The sequence below is a fragment of the Oenanthe melanoleuca genome, chromosome 9 (assembly GCF_029582105.1).
Source record: "Oenanthe melanoleuca isolate GR-GAL-2019-014 chromosome 9, OMel1.0, whole genome shotgun sequence".
NCBI classification, from domain to species: Eukaryota; Metazoa; Chordata; class Aves; order Passeriformes; family Muscicapidae; genus Oenanthe; species Oenanthe melanoleuca.
This window is the reverse complement of record NC_079343.1, coordinates 18,389,086-18,402,273: the sequence shown is the minus strand read 5'-3', so window position 1 is coordinate 18,402,273 and position 13,188 is coordinate 18,389,086. Positions and strand designations below refer to the sequence as shown.

The following is a 13,188-nucleotide window of genomic DNA, read 5'->3' as shown; positions in this document are numbered from 1 at the left end:
AGTGAAGTAAAAATATTGACTTCACTCATTTTGGCAACAAATTAAGTTTGCTTAGGGGTTTTTTACACTCATTTTCAATAGGGAAAAACCTTTTCCTACAAAAAGGAAAACCAACATAATCGAAATGTTAATTAACATATCAAACAATATTTTTGAAGGATTTTTTGTTGTTTTTTTTTTTTTTTTTTTTAATTTCAGGATAGACCACCTAGGTTTATCCCAGAGGTGGAGAGTTTAATAGTTCAAGTGTATACATAGAGCCAAACCCTCTTTACTGCTTACCACAGGCTCGAATAAGGGCACTGTTAGGTTGTTACCAGTTAATCCTGGCCTAGTTGATGATCTTTGTAAGACTTCTCTGCTGTGGTTTCCTTTCCTGATGCTCATCAGTTCTTTTGAATGTGTTGCCTTTGATGAATCAAATACATGTTTTCCTTGGTCATGCTTAAGTCCTGTTGTTAAAAGAAATAAAAGGTGGCATGATTATATTTGCTTAATATGCTGCTGTTGATTAATGACTTTAGTCCATTTATTTAATAGATGCTGTTCTCCCTGACCATAGTGCTAAAGTAAATATTTTGCTATGTTTCTCTGTACTGTAAGCTCATTATTCTTTGGAACAGGTTTTGGTGTCTCTTACTCCATGTACAAGTTAATATTGATGCAACTATTTTGCTATTCAGTCAGTGTGACAGACAAACAGCTCTGGTATCTGAATGGTTTGAAAAAACAACAGAATAACAGACACATGTTTTATACAGTTAGTGTTTGTGCTGTTTCTGGTTCAGCCCATACCTTGTACATCATTGTTTGCTGAGAGCTTTTTGTGCTGGGCTCCCTTTTGCTGTCCAAGGCACCAGGCATCCTTTGGAAACACCTATTTTGATGATGGAGCTATAGGGCAGTGCTGCTGCTGCATTTCTTCCCTTTCAGGGCTGTGTTCCCTCTTCCTTCCTTGAGCCAGTTCTGTCCTCCTCTGACCCTGCAGTGGGATGCTTCAAGAGCTGAGTGGAAGAAAACTGTTAATTTTTTTTTATTTTTTTTTTAAGAGGAAAGGAAGTGTTGAGAACACCCAGCTGGGATAGGGTAGATGAGGGTAGACTGAGGTCTCCCCATGCAATAGCAATTAGATCTTGGCTAGGATGTGACTTGAGCACAAAGCTAAACCAAACGCTTCAGGTGAGCCACACCTCTGAGCTCTTAGGGACAAGAGACAGCTCATTTGGGAGTGAGTTCCCCTGCTGCAGGGAAAGTTTCCTTTCTCAGGAGACAGGAACGCTTGCCCTGGTAATGAGAAGCACTTTTCTCCTATGCCCTGCTCTGCAATTTGTCACAGCTCAGTAGCTGCTGTGTAAGAATGAGCTGTCCTTTTAGCAGGGGTGGCTGGATAACCTGTGCTTGAACAAGGGCAGCCCTCTCCAGGTGGGTTTTAACTCTTTGTGAATCAGAGCCCTCACGTGAGGTTGCAAAATTGCTGTTAGAGAAGTGATGGAAAGAGCAGAGGCCAAAGGTTGTAGGGAAGATGATATTGTCTAATGATGGCATTGTGTGAAGATTGGGGAAAAGGAAAAAAATCCTTGTGTTGCTTGGTCTTGGGCAACTTGTCTGCTACTTAGTCACAGGGTTTACCTGCACAGGAGGAACTTCATCTGTAGCTTATTTGTGTGAAAATATGGCCAAGACACAGTACTTGTTTGGGAAGGTGATACAGCTGCCTGAGTACATTGTGCTTCAGGTGTCACTCAGTTTTGAAGGTTCGTGGGGAAATGAGAGGGAACTGTAAGCAGAAGTGCAGCAGCTTTTGTTGATCAGTATTAAAGAAAAAAAGTATTCCTTGATGCATTTAATTGATGATTTTAGGGCATTCCATGTTAACCTTTTCTTGGCAGTGTGAGAGGCTTGTGTTTTTCTCTGGCTTTGCGCAAAATAATAATTTTAGGAAGAATCTGGAACACATTATAAACACCTTATTTTAGTGGAGCTGTATCCCAGGAACACCTGGAGTGTATGAGCCCAAGCCCCAACGCAAACTTTGCTTTTGGCCTCTGGTACAACTTAAAGTTTTCCGAAAAATGTTTTCATACCTGTGGATTTTTAAGTGCTTTTGAGCTTTAGAAGTAACTCATAACTGTGAGGGCTATTTTAAAGGAATTCTTGGATCCTAACTCTTCAGCCTCTAATGCTACTATTATCACATACCCACTATCACAAGCAAAGTAGATTTTTAAGAACATTTTGCAATACCTTTGTTTTTAAACCTGACCCTTTGCTGCAAGGGCAGGAATCCTGGGAGTTATTCCTGCAGTGGGCAGACAGAAGGCAACCAGCCTTCCTCCTGTGTCCTCAGGCAGGGAGTGTCACTTCAGCACCGCTGGTGTACGCAGCGTTCAGGGTCAGTGGCCACAGCAGGACAGCTTGAGCCTGCTGACGTCAGGCTGTCTGCAAACACCTCCTGCAGCACAAACCAAGCCCCACTGCATTGTCTGAAAGTCCTCAGCAGCTCCTTAGCTTGGCTTGGCAAAAATGTAGATCTCAGCTGTTACTCTGAAAGAATGCCCTGTTTGACTTCTGGGTGCCCAAAGAACTAAAGGTGGTAGTGGTACCAACCCTGAGGGAAACCCAGCCAGGGTTCCCATGGTGGTTCCCTCACTGAGGTTGAAAATAACACAATTCCTTTTGTTGTTTTGGGAGATTTCCTTATTTAAACATTTTGAGCCTAGTTCCAAACGTGATGTCTGCGTAAAACGTGTCCCACCTCCCTGAATCATGATATATTTGAGACAGAATTTTAATTAATTCAGTAAATTAAGCTTGCCATAATCTAGATAAATTCTTCTGCAAGGCTACTGTGAATCCCAAAGCAGAATATATTGTTCTGAAAACACAGATGAGGCAGGCACTGTTAGCAGAAGAAGGTGGTTTTCCCAGGAAAGTGGTATGAGCTTTGTTCCATATCCCCACATTGGAGACCAATTTAAAAGTCCTTCTAACCTTGCAACTATCAGTTCTCTGCAAACACATTTCCATTTTGACAAAAGCAGCCGCTGCCTTCCTTCAGCTGTGAAGGATCATCTGAGTTAACTGGGTCTGAGTGGAGAAGGGAAGGATTCTCACTCACCAGGGCAGCTGAGCTGGTTTAGTGAGCTGGAGAAGGCTGAAGCTACTGTTTTGATCAATATGTCAGTAGTCATCGTGTCCACTATTTTCAGAGGAAAAGCTCCACAAATTGGAAACTACCTTGAATTTTCACAGGTGGGCCCCCATCCTGCAGGTAGCAGTCTGGGAAGGTGGGGTTTTGTGGGTGCTTTAAGGTCCTTTGGCGTAATAGTGCTTTCAGTAATAACTCCTTATGCTTTTTCCCAGTCTAGATTGGGTTTAACGTCATTCTCTAGGACCTTCTAACTTCCAGTTTACGTGAATTGGATTTCTTGCTAATGAATTTCATTTAAATGCCCTTCAAGTGAAATGGTGCTGCCAGCTGCTTGGCATTGGCAAGGTTACTGGGGTGCATTATGGGTTTTTAGTGGAGTTGGCTGAGCTGGTTTCCTCTCCAGCAATTCAGCTTCCTTCCCTTTCAGTGGGCTATGAGCTATTTTCTGTGATTGCATTAATTTTTGACTGTTACAGGAATTGTTGTGTAAACTCCTGCAGTATTCTTTTGCTCTGGTCTGACTTGTCCTGTGTTTCTCATTGCACAGTGAATCCTGTTTCTGTGGGTTTACAACGAGTGGTTTCTGTATCTGGATGAACTTTTCTCCAGAACAGTGCTTGTCTGCTTGGCCAGTTCTTACTCTTTATCCCCTCAGATACCTTTTGTTTTAGCAGCTGATTCACATATGTCCCTAGACACACAGGTGCTTGTTCTATATTCCTGAAGTGTGGAAAGTTGCAGCTTTAATGTGGTAGTAATGTACAACTTAAGCATTTCTTCTTTGAAACATCTGGAAATTACATCAGATTTTTCTACATTTCTGATGGAATAAAGGTAAAAGAACAAATAAAAACTTCTCAATTAACAGAGAAGAGCTGTTTCAGGTAGAGTCTAGGAATTTGTGTGGATATGTCTCTGGGCAGATCTTTCAGTGCCTCCTGATGAGGCTTCTTGTAACACATCCTCGCCCACGCCGTGCTCCCAGAGTGGCGTTCTGGAGCAGTCTGTGCATGTTATCTTGTCACTAGGAGCCCTATTGCTACCTACCAGTTTCAGGTATTGACAGCTTTTAACAATGCCTTCTGTGTGATGCTGGTTTCCCCCCACACACACTTGTATGTATTTGTTTCCCCTGAGTTTTCTGAGTTTGTATTTGTCTCAGTTTAGCCTCTCTGTCAGATCTGAAAAGCAGATGTTGTTGCAGACATGCTGAATTGCTTTAAAAAAATTGCCATACATCACTGTGGAACTGTGATTAAAAGAAGTAACTTTGGTTTTCTCTGTTTATGTTCCAAGCAGGGGTAGAATCACCATTAGTTTTGTATGTGCCTATTAACCAAATGAAAGGAAGAATTCAATGGAGTGATTAGTTTTCAATTTAGGCTTTTAAAATTATTGTCTCATGTTTTTTGCAGCCTTGTTACCGAGGGTAATATCCAGGATTTAGTTATTTTTAATTCTATCTTGATTGGGATACTTTTTCCTGATACTGAATCCAGATAAAAACAAGATACTCAAGGATAATTTAGAAGAAAAGATACTGTGTCCTTAGAAGGCTTTTGTGATTTGGAAAGCACAACATCTAACAACTAAATTTGTTGTTAGAGCTCAAATAGCACCAAAATCTCAGAAAGTAGTATAACCGGTGTGATCCTAAGAGGATTAGAAAAAAACCACAAGTGCACAAGTTCACACAAGGAACAGGGGCAATTCAAAGCTCACACAAAAAAATGCCAGTTTAGATGTAGCACAAACCCAGTGCAATGTCTGGGAAGGAGAAAGTAGCACCAATAGCAATGGTTAAATATTTCTGCAAGTAGCATTTAGAGAAATCCTTGCTTTGAACTGGTTGTGTTTGGAGGCAGGTAAGGACTAACATGAGTGTGCATCTGGTCTGTGTGTTGATAACCAGATCTGTCACTGTGTTGGTGCCAGGTTTGTTTTTATCTCTGGCTGTCTTTGTACCACACGATTATTATTTGGTTGATAGCAGCAGCCCAGTCTGTGCAGCAGCCTGGGTGGTGTTTGCTGCCTTGGTGAAGGTGGTTTGGCATCTTATTTCTGGCCCTGCAGGTGGGAACTGCCTGGCTCATAAGGCTGGAGTGTGATCTGGGCTGGGTTTAAGGAGCTGGGTTTAAGGTCTCTGTACACCACAGCAGGATAGGATGCTCTCACAGGGAGATGGGTGTTGTACTGAGTTTGGCCCCGAATCTCCAAGGAACATGAGCATCAGGTGTGTCATTTTGTGCAGAAAACACTGGTGTGGACAAGGCAGTAAGCACTAGCTCTGAGCACATGTGTGTCAGTGCACACAGGCAAAATCATCTTTCTTTTCAAGCTGAGTGGAGCAGTTTTCAATTGCTGTTGAACATGTTAGTCACCAGGCAGTGGTGAGCCATTCCCAGCCCCTCCAGGAAGGGAGGATCCAAATTTACAAGCTTCTGTGCATTCCCCAGTTGTACCTTGTCAACTTAAAGGGCATCTGGTGGAATATTTTTGAGTGTCATACAGTATAGCTGTTACTGCATCTGGGCACCTGTTTAAATCACCGGGACATGTTGGAATATAAAGGTGAGAGATAGTCTGAAATCAATAAATTATAACTGTCACCTGCATTGTTTCAAGGTACATGCCAAAATCCAGTAAGATAAATTTGGAAAGAAAAAAAAGCTGCTGATGAGGCATTTGTCCTCAGCAATTGATTTTGAAAAAGGACATTGCAGAGTTTTCTAAATGTTTACACATTGCTTCAAGAACTCTTATTTAAAACTGGAGCCTAAAACCAATTAACATTGAGTGAGGAATGAAGTGAAGTCAGTGAACCCTTTCTTTTCTCATTCTCTGCTCTCTTGAGTCTTTGCTTCCAGCTTCTTTCCGTGTCACTGCCCTGTTTAGATGTAAAGCAAAGGACAAGAATCCTCTTCCACGGATCAGGCAGAAAGGTTTCCCTCTCTGGCTTCAGTGATGAGTACTGCACTTGAGATTGCACAAGGGCAGAGAGGTGTTGGAAGGAGACAGTTTGGGCAGTGTGTACTGAAGAAAGCCTTTTTTTCCTTGAAGAAAATGGTTTATGTTTGTGCAGTCATTCCTTTATTTATGTTTGCAACGTTCCTTCCCAAATGGAATAACCCAAACCAAGCATCACGCTTGGAAGGGGGAAGCAGCCCTCCTCTGCCTTTCTCTGCCCACAGCTTTTGTCATGATTTAGACTGTTCTCAAAAGAGTGTTGGTAGCTTGCTGTTTTGTTCTAGTTTTAGGGAGAACTCCTGTTATAAGCAAATAATGTTTTTATGGGCTCTGCAGAGCGGGTGTTAAAGCTTTCTCTTCTCAGCTGGTTAGCAGCTCCAGCTGTGGGAAAAAACCTTTCTGAGCAGCCTTGCAGAGGATACTGTACCTCTTGAGGAGTGGAGTTTCACTCAGCCTATTTACATATTTTCTGCAGCACTAGTACAACTGAGCAGGGAAATAAGAGCAGTTTGCAAATTCTTTCAATTCCCAGCATTCTTGCATTCCTCTGCAGTGCCTCTTGCTTGCACTGTGAAGGTGATGTTTCTGCCTGCCTTGTGGGATCTTCTAAGAATAAAATAAGCCCAAATGCTGCAGCTTTTTTTTTTTTTTTTTTTTTTTTTTTTTTTTTTTTTTTTTTTTTCCCCCTCTCTGGATGGGTCCAAAAATGACTCTATAATGAATTATTTCCTGCTAGTTGAACTTGAAAATTGCACGTGAGAACCTCGTGTTGATCATGAGTCCCACAAACCATAGTTATTCTTTACTCATAGTAAAAGTTTTTTGACCACAGGTTGCAGATGCTTGGTCAAGAATTTAATCTAAAAATAGTCTGGTAATACTTCATTAGTCACCCATGTCCATCTGTCACCCTTCCTGCTCTTTGAGTGGGCGATTAGATTATGTCCTAAAGAAAAGTTGTCTGGCAAGTATTTGTATGGAGGGCAACCACTCAGGAATATTAGTGTGGATAAAAATCGTTTGTCACACCTAAATAAAAATGAATGGTGCAGTGGATAGAGTTACCTCATATTTGGATATCAAAAGCTGTGTGGTTATACTTAGTTATTTTATTGTTGGTTGCATAAAATTATTAATGATGTGTAAAGAAAATTACTAAAATATAAGAGTGTGGATTTGTTTGGATTATGTTTTCGTTTGGGTTTTAAAGGTGGGCAAGATTTGCCTTGAATTTTGCACTAGGAAGATTTGTTATTTTCATGTTGTCAAGTGTTGCTAGAAATTAGTATGAGCTGGTGTTTGTTTTTTTTTTTTAATTACTGAGGTCAGTGCTGCAGTTGGTAACTCTTTGGGCTCATGGGCACACCTGTGTATATAAATTGAGTTATTTAGTGCAAGATGTGTGAGGAAAACAGTTTTCTTTTCCTTTCACTGCTTCACAGAGGATGTAACCATTTTGGAAGTCATACCACTGGAATGTTGATTTCTGTTTGGGGCTTTTCAAAAAATGGTTAGATGTGGGTGGCCATGGTTTATTTCCAGAAGAAATTTGGCAATGCTATAAGTTGCCTAGTTAGTTGCCTTCCTGAAGCTTTTTGTGTAGAGCTGAAGCAAAATGCAGACATTGGGATGCTTCTAGCAAGGTTTTGGGGTGTGCATCCTGCTGAGTGGTGTGACCATCCAGAGCCTGGTGGTGCAGATGTTCATCCAGTGTTTGGTCCAAGCTCTGTGTGCCAGGCTCCCCCAGGAGCCAGCTTTGGGATGTGGGGAGGGCAGGGTGAGTGCAAAGCTCCAGCTCCGTGCTGTGCCCCAGCTCTGCTCCAGGTCTGAGCAAATGCGGTGGGAACGCTCAGCTCCAGGAACTGGGAGAGCCAGGAGGGTTAAATGATAACATTTTACTGTGTGTTAACAGCACAGTTTTCAAAATAATCCATACTAACATCCCTTATTTTGTCTCCTTATTTCCCTGTCAGCATCACCCTTCTGTGGCAAGAGGCACCTGAAAGGAAAACTTCTGCATATCAATGCACTGCCAATGGTAAGTACCTTTTCAACTGACTGAAGCTGGAGTGGTTTCTCTCTGCACACATGCCATTAGCAGGCTTACACTGCAAACAGTATTTTTAGAGTAACTACTTTTTAGTATTCAAGTGGATTATTTTCATTTTTTTAAGGAACATCTAGATCATTATGACAAAGATATTACAATTGCACCTGGTTTTATCCTGTGGAAAGTAGGGCAGCATGTTAATTTTGAGGTGAGAAGTGTGACTTGACAGTAGCATAGCTCATCCTCTTGGTAACTGGTGTTGCTTCCTCTTTTGCCAAGAGCCTGTTTGGGGTGAGCTGTAGCCAAGCTGAGTGTTCTGTTAACCCCACTTGGGTGCTCTCTGCAGTTTGTTTCAATACTAACAGCTTTTCCCAGAAAAAAACCTAAACCAGCTCTGCACTGTCAGGTGCATTTTACTTCATTCCATTTGTCAGTGTAAGACCAGTGAAGTTAAAATCTTAGCTTCTGTAGAAAGGGGCAATCTTCTTATTCCATCTCTGGAACATCAGTGCTAGAGACTATTGCAAATTCATATTTTCAGGCTGTCTTTATGGTTTGCTGGTGCTTCCTGAGAGCTGTGGAGATGGAAAGCAGAGCTGAGGCTGAAGGGAAGGACTGGAATTTACTATTTCAGCTTTGATCAAACAACCTCTTTTTAGCAGTTTTGGTATCTTGTGTTGTCAGAGTTGAGGTGTACAAGAGTGGTACCTTCAACATTAGTCTTAAGAATTTAATGCATGAAGTTCCAGTGTGAGTTCTGTATTTGAGGCATCTCTAGATCATTGTGCTCAGTACAGAAGTTAAAGGGGTAAGATTTTGAACTGCTTGTTTTGAAAATTCAATTTTGGGTCTGAGAGCAGAGCTGGTTTCCTTTGGTTTGCATGTGGAAATGGATCTAAAGAATATGTAAATCAATTGCAGCCTCATGGATGGCTTTGCAGCTCCACTGTCTTTACCCTGTGAGGAAAGTGATGCTCAAAGAGAGTTTGCTTGGATGTAACTCCTTTACTTTTTGAGGTAGTAAGCAATTCTGTTAAGTCCCAAAGACATCATGGAGTGAAATGTAATATATTTGTCACAAAGTAAAGCAAATATACCTCTGTAATCAGAAGATCTGCACCAAGCATGTATATTGTTTAATAGTCTGGTTTTTAGGCTCAGAGTTGATATGAGTAGAGTTTATATTATTTTGGAGTGAATTGTGTGAGGAAGAACTTGTGTTTGCCTGGTCATTCAGACTGGTATTTTGACTTCTCAGTCCTGAAATGAGCAATGCTCTCAGCATTTTCTGGTGTTGTTAAGTCTTTATTGTTATTGTTGACCTTTTTCCAGCAAAAAGCTACTCTGTTTTCTTTTTATTTTGTAGTGGTTGAGTGTCATTTTAGTTATGATTTAAGATACTGATCTATATTATGCCTCTCTTAAAAACATGACTCATTTCATATTAACCTAGTCCTTATACTTCATAAAATTTTAAAATACTGTGAGACTGTACTTGAAATGTTACTGCATTTTGTCCTAATTTTCCGCCTACAAATTATATTAGCAATTCAGAACTGTACAGTCTCAAGGGCATGGTAGTTGTTACAGTGCTCATAAAATATACTCAACTGTTACTTGCAGTGAAGTGAAGTACTCCCCACTCTTTTCTTTGAGGGCTGTTTTTGTGCTCTAAGTTGTTATACTTTATTATTCAAGAGATTTCTGAACCATTACTCACCTCTGATTAACTTTGAAATAGTTTGAATGTAGATTTAAGAGACAAGCTAGACACATTTTTTACCATCCCCAAAGTAACCGTAATTAAACCTGTTAAGTAAAAAAGACTTCTATAGGTTTTTATTATGTTTTTATCTTTGCTGTGTGTAAACAAAGTGTGGGCCAGAGGTTGCTGAAGAAAGCAGGTAGTGTACATCTCCCAGACAGGTGCTTTAGTCATGGTTGCCCATGTTCAACACATATATTTGAATAAGAAATTAATTTCTGATTCCCTTGAGAAATGATTGTAGCAAATTTGGTTTTAAGCCTGATTGTCAGTTCCATTTCTTAGTAGTAAAAAAAAAAACAACCCAACAACAAAATAACAATTTACACATACTCTATTCTCTTATATTGTTTTCTTAGATTTTCAATTTTCAAGGTAATTAAAAGAAGCTCATTTTTTGCATTATATATTATGCTATACATATATTATATATATGCTAACTGATAAACCAAATAGGGTAAAATATTACATACTCCTTAAAAATTATTGTAGTTATTGGCAATTCTTTAGAAAATTAAATATTTGTATTGTGATATAGCCTAGCTGTGTTCACTGGGCATATGTTCTTCTTCCCATTCTTCCAGCCAGATTTAATGTTCCTCACAATGTTAAAGGAAAGATGCAAAGGCTTAATGGAAAAGGCCTGGTAATTGCAGGAAACTAAGTGTCTAATGCTACTTTTCTAGGATTTTGAAGGTTCATTTAGAGGCTGATAATGATAACTGGGTACTTAATCTGTGGTTACAAGAATTAATGAATATGTTGGGAATAAAAATTTAAAGTCTTGGATCTTTGGTCTAAGCAAAAGATGACATCAAGGTTTCAACAAGGGCTTTAGCAAGTAAATTTTCTTTTATGTGATGGAATAGGTAGTTTACCCAGGAGAGATTTTCCATTGTATCTTGCAAGTCTTTTTTTTTTTTTTTTTTTTTTTTTTTTTTTTTTTTTTTAATTTTGGAAGCAAACCAGTTTGCCTTTCTGCCTTTGCAAGTCATTGAAGCAGGTTTGTGTGTGTGCACATAAATATGTGTGGGAATACAGGAGTGTGATTATCTGTGCATGTATTTAAACACACATAGATGTAGATTTAAATTTAGAAATACAGAATGGAATGTGCAAAACCCAGGAATTTACAGAAAGGTGGGAGCTACCAGTAAGTGTTCTCCTATGACAGCTTGCTGGGATGGGTTTAATTTTGCAGAGGTGACCAGAAAGGACAGTGAAGGACTCAAGCAGGGCAATGTGCCTTCCCATAGGCAGCCTGGAAAACACAGTGCCCAGGTTCTGAGCCAAACATGGATGGTTTGACAGAGATGGGCACCCTGATCAGCTAAAAATGTCTCATGCAGAAGAGAATAGAGTTATTGTTTATTGCAGACTGGCACAGGCCAAGTCTAAGTTTAAGCAGTGAACACAAAATTACCTAGTCCCCAGGCAGGTGGTGTCATCAACAGCTGAGGCATGTCCTCAGTCTTGGGGGGAATACCAAGTGGGTGATTTCAGTCCATTCTCTTCAGTGCTGCCTACTCTTAGGTGAACACATTTTACTGTGTTTCGAGGCTGTAACACACCTATTGTGTGTTATGTCAACTGTTCCTACACGTCAGAGATGTTATAGAACAGCTCTGCAGGCACTGAGTCTCTTGGGCCAGGAAATTCCATGGGTGCAACATTTCTGTGTAATCACCTAGGCAGGGGATTTAGCTCAGAAACAGCAGGAGGGCTTGGAGGAGCTGGGGAGAGGGAATAAGTCACTCCAAAGTGAAGGGACTGGAAGATGTCTGCAGAAATTTCCCCAAGACTGCAGCAAGTTGTTTTTAATTTGAACACCTCTGTGGTTCCTTGAGGTTGTCCTGTGACCTTATTGCTCCTTAGAAGGCAGTGAATGAATAAATGGATGTAACTATTGGCCTGTGCTTCCCCAGCAGCTGAACCCACCCCAATACTGATCTGCCAGGCCATGTTAAAATGCTTCCATGGAAAGGAAGACAGCCAAGGGAGGGGATTTGAGCTGGACAGTTGGGTTTGGTGTGGAAACCTTGTGTCTGCTGACACCTGCCAAGGACAGCTGGAGGTCTGTGCTGCTGGCTCCAAGGTTTTTGCAAAACTGGCTTTGTTACAAGAGGAGCTGAATGGCATCTCTCAGCTACAAGTACATAAAATGAGCATCTGCAGATGAGCAGCTCTTTGTAAGGTGCTGGAACTGAAGGTTGCTTGTCATTATACTGAGAACAGGGACCCCTGCTTTCCAGAGTTCATTGGCAGTACTAAAGATGTTGCCTTCAAGAGCCTAGAATAATTGATTCAAAATAAATAACCCTGCAGGACTAAGGCCCTTATTCTATGAAACACAAATGCATGTACGTACATGTAACTTTTAGTGTAGGAGTAGTTCTTTTGAGATATAAATAAGGAGCCCTTGCTTGCATAAAGCTAACCAGGCTTGAAAGCACTTTGAACAGTAGGGCCTAAAAGTGCTCATGAAATTTATTATTGAGGCTGTTGGTTGTACAGTTTATGGAGTGCAGCCTTAAAAGGAAAAAAAAAAAAAAATTAAATATTTATTTCTAGCAGGTTCTGTAATAGTCCAAAATAACTGACAACATGAAATTTTGGACTGTTTTGCTCCTCCTGAAATCAGTGGCTGCTATTATGAATGAAGGAAAGTGAAGTGCAATGGATTTTGTATGATAATTTGTGGCTAAACAATTATATTTCAAAATGTTCATACATCAGTTCTGTTTATTGGATCAGCATGAATTAGCTAATTTAGTGGTTTATGTGTGGAAGAGGAAATACTACTAATAATGTGATACCAAAGAAAAGTTCCATCATGTGGTAGGGTGCAAACTGTGATAAGCATTAAAAATTTTAAGTAAACTATTCTGAATCATTTTTGGAAGGGTTTTTGAATTTTCTGTTTCTTTACAGAGAATAAGTTAAACATGCTAGCAAGATCCCTTTCTGAGAGGGAAAACACCCCTTTTCTCCTTTTTCTGCCATTAAAGTTCACCACTGAATGAATCAACTGAAACGGAAATGAATGTCCTTTAAAAAATTTAAGTGTTGGCTCCGTTTTGAAGTAACATTTGTCAGAGAACTTTCTCTGCTGTTTCTCGAAGCATTTTACAGTTCAAAAATAAGCTTTGACTAAGAATTCTCGGCAAAATCATAAATATGTAATTATCTAAGCAGCCAGGATATTTAGCCCCTGGCAGGTGCCCAGTGCTGTGCAAGAGCAAAGGGAACTGGGCC

At 40.2% G+C, this 13,188-nt stretch overlaps 1 protein-coding gene across 11 annotated transcripts in view; it reads left to right on the top strand.

The window, feature by feature from the left end:
• Positions 1–13,188, top strand: part of TBL1XR1 (TBL1X/Y related 1) — a 107,326-nt gene that overhangs the window by 37,392 nt on the left and 56,746 nt on the right. For all 11 annotated transcript variants that reach the window (XR_008841179.1, XR_008841178.1, XR_008841175.1 and 8 more), the window contains exon 2: positions 8,092–8,156. The gene's annotated coding sequence lies outside the window, so the exon portion shown is untranslated. The remainder of the gene's footprint in view (positions 1–8,091; positions 8,157–13,188) is intronic.